This window comes from Canis lupus, chromosome 2 (assembly GCF_048164855.1).
Source record: "Canis lupus baileyi chromosome 2, mCanLup2.hap1, whole genome shotgun sequence".
Classification (NCBI taxonomy): domain Eukaryota; kingdom Metazoa; phylum Chordata; class Mammalia; order Carnivora; family Canidae; genus Canis; species Canis lupus.
In genome coordinates this window covers 5,206,659-5,215,000 of record NC_132839.1, presented here as the reverse complement: position 1 = coordinate 5,215,000, position 8,342 = coordinate 5,206,659, and the positions used below count along the sequence as shown (strand labels likewise).

General features: G+C 53.5%; 1 long non-coding RNA gene across 2 annotated transcripts in view; it reads left to right on the top strand.

Annotated features, from left to right (window-relative positions):
- The window catches only part of LOC140611684 (uncharacterized), a 10,638-nt gene extending 5,092 nt beyond the window's left edge, over positions 1-5,546 (top strand). Inside the window, exons 2-5 of one of the 2 annotated variants that reach the window (XR_012012818.1) lie at positions 325-502; positions 932-1,123; positions 4,882-5,033; positions 5,346-5,546. This is a non-coding gene — a long non-coding RNA (uncharacterized lncRNA). The remainder of the gene's footprint in view (positions 1-324; positions 503-931; positions 1,124-4,881; positions 5,034-5,345) is intronic. The other variant, XR_012012820.1, reaches the window with a different exon arrangement.
- The last annotated feature ends 2,796 nt before the right edge of the window (positions 5,547-8,342 follow it).

Here is an 8,342-nt window from a genome sequence, read left to right as displayed (position 1 = left end):
CATCACCGTCTCTTCTGGGCCCCACCTTACCCACCATACCTGCATCCACTGCTGGCTGCTCATCACAGCAGGCTATGCCTGTCTGACAAGCTCCAAACCTTCACAGCCAAGGATTCATCAAGCCCTGAGAATGGCTTTGCTCTGTGAGGTCTAGACTGATGCCCAGAGGTGGATTGGAGCTTTTCTCGAACTCTCACCTGCCACATTACAGCCCTGCTTTGCCTACCCCTAGCCAGTGAGTGTTTCAGGACAGTCTTTCACCTGCAGGTGGCTTCCTAAGGTCCACCCCAAGGATTACAAGGCAGTCTTCATCTCTATTCCTAGATTCTTGGCTCTGGGGCCAAAGGTCTCCAAAAGCTGGAAATGAAATGAGTTATCCAGAAGCAGATGGGGGTACGAGATTTTCTTTAGGGAATAATGGCTGTGAATGGAAAGCAGAGAAGGCAGGATTAGAGGAAGAAGTCATACGATGATGTGGGACCAAACAACCTCAGCCAACCTGGTGAGTAGAGCCCTTCAGAGGACACCGTGTTGGGCTGAAGTGGCCAGGACTTCGTCCGCTGCTCTTGTTCAGGCTCCAAACGAGAGCTGCCCCAGAAGGAGCACTACTGCCAGCAGGCCACCCTGAGCAGCTGAGGCAGAGGTGACAGGGCTGGCGGCCGAGCTGGGCCAGCTGCGCTCCCCCAGCTGGGTGGCAGGCGCTTCCCTAGAGGAGGTCCAGGAGGCACCTCTCAGGCTCCACCACAGCCCACCAGTGAGCTGCTGGGATCCACTTTGTGTGTGTCCAGGGAACAGCTCCTCCAGGAATCCTGGGGCCTCGTTCAGAGGGCGGGCAAGTGGATAATTACGGCCCCCGGTGTGGCTGTCTGAGCAAGGCAAGTGCCTGCAGGGCCCAGAGTGGTTTCCTTCCTTCTCCTCCCATCACCCTCAGGTACCACCTCTGCTCGCCTTGGTGGCTCGGCCCAGACCATCTCCAAGGATCACCATCTCTCTTCAATGGTGTTGCTGGTTCTGCTTGTGTAGAGTGACGGGAAAGGCACACAGAGAGGCACCCACCTGGCTCCACATGCAGTCCACCCTGCTCCCACAGTGAGACAGGAGCCCCCTGGCCCTGATGATCTGGGTCAGTTACCTCTGTCATTCATCTTGCCTACTTGTCCCTAAATACAAGGATCCCAAAATGCCTAGGCAGTAGAAGTAGTTAGAATTCAATGTGGGGGCTTTTGAGGGGCTCAGTGGCTGTGTATCTTCAGCTCAGGGAGTGACCCTGGGGTCCTGGGATCTAGTCTCACGCCGGGCTCCCTGCATGGAGCCTGCTTCTCCCTCTGCCTGTGTCTCTGCCTCTCTCTCTCTCTGTCTCTCGTGAACAAATAAATAAAATCTTAACAAAAAAAAAAAAAAACAACTAAAATAATTCAATGGTCCCTTGCTGTGTCCCCTAAAGGAAGTTTGTCCCCTTTGGGACAGCTTTGGGTCGCAGGGACATGAAGCACAAAGATTGCCAGTGGGTCATTGGGAGTGGGGTCCACTCCTACTTCTCTTCCTTGGTTCCTAGATGCATGAATTCTTCCTATCGGAAGGGACATAGTGCCCTACAAAGGCCTTTGCTTCAACGTGTGTATTTTATCCTTCCGGGCAGTGTGGAATGGACCTCATAGTCACTTGGCCATTCCCAGGTGGCTCCTCTGGTGGGATGCAGGGTTACATGGGTTCCTAAACCAGTGGATCAAATATTGCTACACGAGGCCTTGGAGAGCCATGCTGTCTGAGGCCCTGTTGGCAGGAGAGGTAAAGTCCGGCCTAGAATATGCATATGCACCCACCTTTTGCCAACAAAGTGCTTGTTGGCCCCTGGAGGATGGGAAAGGCTCAATGTAGTGAACTTACTACTAAGGGACTCGTTGATTTCCTAGAGGAATGATGCCATTTTGGGCGTTCAGTGTCAGTCGCTGTTGCTGGAAGGTGGGATGACTAGCAGAGCAGCAGCTAGACAGACTTGGTGAGTGGGAGTCCGCGCTACATGGCCCATGTGTAGGCTCCATCTGCGTTGCCACAGCCACTTCATTCGTGTGCCCATCGTGCCGGCGCTGATGCAGCTGATAACAAAGGCTGGATGAGGTCACCTGGCCTGGTCATTTTTTTTTAAATTTTTATTTATTTATGATAGTCACACACACACAGAGAGAGAGAGAGAGGCAGAGACACAGGCAGAGGGAGAAGCAGGCTCCATGCACCGGGAGCCCGATGTGGGATTCGATCCCGGGTCTCCAGGATCGGGCCCTGGGCCAAAGGCAGGCGCCAAACCGCTGCGCCACCCAGGGATCCCTGGCCTGGTCATTTTATCTGCTCGCTCCTCTAGTGCTTCTTCTGTAGTGGTTGCTCTCTGGTAGGCAGTGTCATGTTGTCCAATGACCTTCACACTTGGTGCGCAGGCCTGTAGATTCATCCACATGCCTCCGCCCCAGACTGCCTTATCCTTGACCTTTGACTCTTTTTGCCACGAGGTGTCTGACCAGCAAGCCAGGATCTTTGCTAGAGCCCACAGCAGATGTTCTAATCTTGGGCCACTTCTCTTTCTACAGTTTGCGGACCAGATATACCACACGCAACTGCCCATTTGTTGGATTTTCTCTTGTCGCTGTCCTGTAAGGCCATCGCTAATGAAGCTGCCTTCCATTTTTGCCTTAAATCCACATACTGAGCCAAATCCTGGCTCTTCCCTCCATTTCTAGCCAGTCACACAAGATGTCCCACACGTCCCTAAGCAAGGGCTGAGGCTGGGGCATGAGCACCATGGTCTGGGCTACCTGTTCATGCAGTGTGCTTATGTATTTGGGCCTACCTATGCTTGATCCCAGATGGATCACGTGCATCTTATGATGGATCGCTGCTGGGCCTTCTGACGTGGCGGGCCTGGCGGGAACCAGACCTTGAGGGGCAGTGCAGGCTCCTTGCACTTTACGGTGACCGGCTTTGCGTGGGACCGAGGGGGTTCCTGTAGCAAGGGACTTCCATTGCTCAGTCTGAGAGGTTGGGAAAGTCTTGAACAGAGCAGGATGTGTTGATCATCCTACCCGAGGTCTGACATTCTGTTTCCAGCAGGGCCCTATTTGTATGCTCGAGTTGTATTTCAAAAGGTACATAATTCCACAGTGAAGACACCAGGGCTTTGTTCCAGAATTTCAGAAGCCTGCACTGTTGTTCTCCCACTGGGACTTGTCATAGATGCTTTGAGGGCGTCCCCTCAGATGTTCTCATTTGTCGAGGTCCCAGGTTTATCGGCCAGGACCCTGACCTTGGGTTCACAGATCTTTCTCGGTTGGCTCATCCACTCTGCCTTGAAGTCCTGGGCTTGGTCCTTGCCTTGCTGCACTCTAGCTACAGAGGAGAGCTTCACTGTGGGCAAGCAAAGAGGCCGGAGGCTTTCATCTCTGGCTTTCAGTTACCTGTTACTCGTCTTCTGCTGTTCGTGATCTTTCCTTGGAGCATCAGTGACACTTGGCAGGAGTCGTCTAATCCCCCTCTCTTGACGTCCACATCGTCCTAGGCTTCGGGTGCCTTACATACTGTTGTCACTAGTACATTCTCCTCCCCCAGGATGCCACCCCAGTCCACCACCGAGGAAAGTTCTAACAAAAGGACCACCACCTGGTCCCAGAAGCTGGGCCCTCGTTGCCTCGTTGCTAGCCAGGTGGAGAGTGGGTTGGCTCTAAAGCTCCACCTTATCACCTGCCGCTTTCTAGGCTTCTCTTGGTACCGAAAGGCTGATTCTCCAGAGGCAGGTGCTGAGGTGGTTTTGGGAGTGAGGTATTTATTAAGGATTAATACCCACTAAGGGAAGGAGGAAGAGCCTGGATTGGCCCCAGGAGGAAGATGATCTGCGATGCAGGGATGCAGGCCCGACAGAGTTTCGGCCAAGCTGCCAGGGGCCGTGGAAACGTCTAGACAGCCGCGTGCTGCTGCCCTGGGAGAGTGGGACCGGCCAGGTGGCTTCTGCAGCTGGGTTGGGGCCCAAGCTGCTGAGCTGGAGGCTGGTTGTGGGCTGCACCCCTTCCCTCTGGCCGGCCTGGAGGACCCTTCGTGAACATGTCCGTGTCCAGCACCCAGTTCTCCTCAGACCCCTGGGAGACCCCACCGAGCAGGGCCCCGAGTGGGGCCGGGCCTGGGCCACACTGTGCTTCCTGGTGGGTGGCTTGTACACACCGGACTCTTTGTGTTCCCACCATGAAAGGAGGTAGAGGGTGCTGGGAGGAGGAGGGTGCTGGGAAGGAGAGGGTGCTGGAGGGGGAGGGTGCTGGTGGGAGAAGGTGCTGGAGGGAGAGGGTGCTGGGAGGGAGAGGGTGCTGGGAGGGGGAGGGTGCTGGAGGGAGAGGGTGCTGGGAGGGAGAGGGTGCTGGGAAGGGGAGGGTGCTGGAGGTGGAGGGTGCTGGAGGGAGAGGGTGCTGGGAGGGAGAGGGTGCTGGAGGGGGAGGGTTCTGGGAGGGAGAGGATGCGGGGAGGAAGAGGATGCGGGGAGGGAGAGGGTGCTGGAGGGAGAGGGTGCTGGAGGGGGAGGGTGCTGGGAGGGGGAGGGTGCTGAAGGGGGAGGATGCGGGGAGGGAGAGGGTGCTGAAGGGAGAGGGTGCTGGAGGGGGAGGGTGCTGGAAGGGGAGGGTGCTGGGTGGGGGAGGGTGCTGGGAGGAGAGGGTGCTGGAGGGGGAGGGTGCTGGAGGGAGAGGGTGCTGGGAGGGGGAGGGTGCTGGGAGGGCCCAAAGAGCAACTGTGTACAAGTCAGAAGGTAAGAAGGAGACAAGCACTGCAAAGATCTAGGGAGAAGAAGACCAAACGCTTGTCCCTCTCCGAGGTCTCTCTCATTGTCCCTTGTCCCCTGTGTCCTTTTAGGCCCAAACCCAGGATAAGAGAACCCGGGCTGGGAAGTGCCCCGAAGCCTCCAGGACGAGAACCAGACACGAATCCGTGGGGACCTTCCTCCCAACTTCTTCCCAGACAGGATCCCACGACGGTCGCTGTTCCCCGGACGGGAGCCCCCAGAGGTGTGCGGGGCCCGGGCGCCCAGACCCGCCGGGGGGCCCGAGGCGCACCTGCCCCTGTGGGAGAGTGTGACCTGTGAGTCAGGCAGGGTGGGAGGTCGGCGACAAGGCCTCCCCCCCCCCCCCCCCCCCGTCCCACCAGCAGGTGGTGAGGCCGAGGGCCTGGGCTGCTCCTGACCTGCGGGGCTTCACCGAGAGGGGCTCCCCGGCACCCGAGGCCAGAGTGCAACCGCCGCCAAGGGGCCACGGCTGTGTTAGGAAATCCAAATAGGAAAAGAGACACCTCTCACCGTGTTCCCTGAATGCCGGTCGCAGCAATGTCACGAGGGATTCCGTGTCCCCAACCATCCGTGTCCTCCCCACCCGGGCCATCCTGCCTGACGCGTCGTCATTCCCGTGGGACCAGCCGTGCAAATCCGGTGAGGCATCTCCTACAGGTCTACAACCCTGCATGTTTGGAAAGTTGAGACCAATTTAAAGTGCAAGTATTACTCCGAAAATGCTCCCTAATTAATAAATGTTCTACATTTTTATGTGGGAATGTTTAATATTTAATTTTTCAATAATTTTATCATTTATAATTTATTAAATTTATTTTGTGGCTTGTATTTATTAAAAATTGATATACTTCCTTTTTTTTTTACTCCGACGTTAGATTATTTCTATGCAAAATGAAAAAGAAAACCTGTGCTTTTAAGTCCCAGAATTCTTTTCTTAAAGCCTCGATGGCCGTGTAGTAAGGTTCCAATATCCTATAGGCCTCGCTTGTGATGGCTCTCCCAACGTTTTCTCAATGACTCTTGTGCTTATGTAGGTCGGGGGGTCAGCAACCCTTTAGAAGCGAGCTAAGATGGTCTGCTTTTTTTTTTTTTTCTCCGATGATCTGGGAGCAGAGGTTATTGCAGTGCTAAATTTTATGGTCTAGGAACGGTAGGACTTAGAGCCGCAACGCTCTACAGGTCCCTGCAAATGCAGACCCAAGATGTATGAAGATGGGTTGAGTTGGGAATTGAGGTCTCAAGTGTGTGCAGTTTGCAGCCAGGTAACAAAAAAGAGAGAGAGAGACAGGGTGGTGGAAAATATTACAAGTGGAATTAGTGGTCAACGTCTCGACCGTTCAAAACCTGTGTTTTCAAAGAAACAAAACATGTCTGATGTCCGTGGTCTGGATTCCGCAAGTTTACAGCCTCTGCATGGGAACCATTGAGACTCTAAATGGAAGTCTGAATACATGGGGCTGTATGTCCTCCTAGGTGGAGGGAATGGTATTAAGAAGCTTCTTTCCAGGGAACCCCTGAGGGGCTCAGTGGTTTAGCACCTGCCTTTGACCCAGGGCGTGATCCCGGGGTCCTGGGATTGAGTCCCAACATCGGGCTCCCCGTGGGGAGTCTGCTTCTCCCTCTGCCTGTGTCTCTGCCTCTCTCTGTGTGTCTCATGAATAAATAAATAAAATTAAAAAAAAAAAAGAAACTTCTTTCCAGACTGTGGATTTTGGGGGGAGCTCAGATTATGATTAGGGTCAGGAGCCCACAGGTGTGCCACACAGAGAGGGTTACTAGGATAAAATTCGGCAAGCACACAGCAGGTCCAGCTCACTCGGCACACATGAGTTTATTGAGTGTTTACTATGTGAACTGCTCACAAGGTTGGGCAGAAAGAGGTACGAGGGGAGTGAAGGGCATTGTGGCGACAGTCAGCAGCACGAACAACAGAAGGCGGGCACGATCGCCACTGCACTGCAGGTCACCAGAAGTCGATGACCCGAAGTCCAATCAACAAGGCTGAGAAATGTGGTGAGATGCTGGGTTTAAATATGTGACATGAAATCATTAACGTCAAAATCTACCACTCATCACATTTGACTTCTTTTTTTTTTTTAAGATTCTATTTATTTGACAGAGAGAGAGAGCGTGCACATGCACAAGCAGGGGGAGCAGCAGAGGCAGAGGGAGAAGCAGGCTCTCCGCTCAGCAGGGACCCTGGGATCGTGACCTGAGCCAAGGGCAGACGCTCAACTGACTTGAGCCACCGGGGCGCCCCTCACACTGGACATTTTTAATGATGTGTTATTGTGTGTCCTCACTCCTGTTGGAACCAAGGGCAGAGCCCACATGTGTTTTATCTTCATTTCCCAACATCCCACACAGGGCTTGGCTCATGGTACCTCCTCGAAAGATGGGCCAAGGGATCAGTGCTCATACCCAGACCATCTCTAGCGTACAAGCCACAGGACGATGGGTTGTAGTTTTCATCACCATGTCTTGCAAGGAGCCTAGAACAGTGCCTTGCACTGAAGATGCTGAATGGATGTTGATTCAGTCAAAGAGGAACCTTTGATACCCAATTCTTTTTCCCATCAAGGCTGCCCCCAGTGCCCTTCTCCCAACCTGGCGGTGCCGACTTGGGTCTCCTGCAGTGCCAAACACTCCTGCAATCTAGCTGCTGAGCGTCTGTAGCATTTTGATATAATGCATTGAAACAGTTCCTCAGCCAAGTGTTTTACACAACATAAAATATTTTCCTATGCTAATGTTTCTTTTATTGAGTTTTTTTTTTACAAAAAAATTATCACACATTCTACAGATATTCAGCAACACTTACTCAACTGAAACACAAAATAAAATTACAGAAACACCAAATACAGACATTCTCTCAAATTAATTGGAAGGAACTGATTGCTCGTGAGGAATAAATGCCACAAGGTAAGTTGCAGTACAGCTCCTGCCTCGGGCTCCCTTCCATCCAATGCCACCTGGGTGGGCCACCTCTCTGGGGGGTCAGACCCTTTATCTGCGGACCCAGGCATCAGGCCTCAGCCATTCAAGTTCATGTTATAGAAGAGGGCCGAGGTTGTAGAAGAGGGCTGAGGCTGTAGAAAAGGACCGAGGTCATAGAAGAAGGCTGGTGTCATAGAAGAGGGCCGAGGTCGTAGAAGAAGGCTGAGGTCGTAGAAGAGGACCGAGGTCGTAGAAGAAGGCTGGTGTCATAGAAGAGGGCCGAGGTCATAGAAGAAGGCTGGTGTCATAGAAGAGGACCGAGGTCGTAGAAGAAGGCTGGTGTCATAGAAGAGGGCCGAGGTCGTAGAAGAAGGCTGGTGTCATAGAAGAGGGCCGAGGTCGTAGAAGAGAGCTGACGTCATGGAAGAGGGCTGATGTCGTAGAAGAAGGCCGATGTCATGGACGAGGGCTGAGGTCGTAGAAGAGGGCCCAATGTTGTAGAACAGGGCTGACGTCATGGAAGAAGGCTGACGTCATAGAAGCTCAGGGATTCACAAAGCAGACAGAGGCTCCGCATTGTCCAGCCCCAAACGAA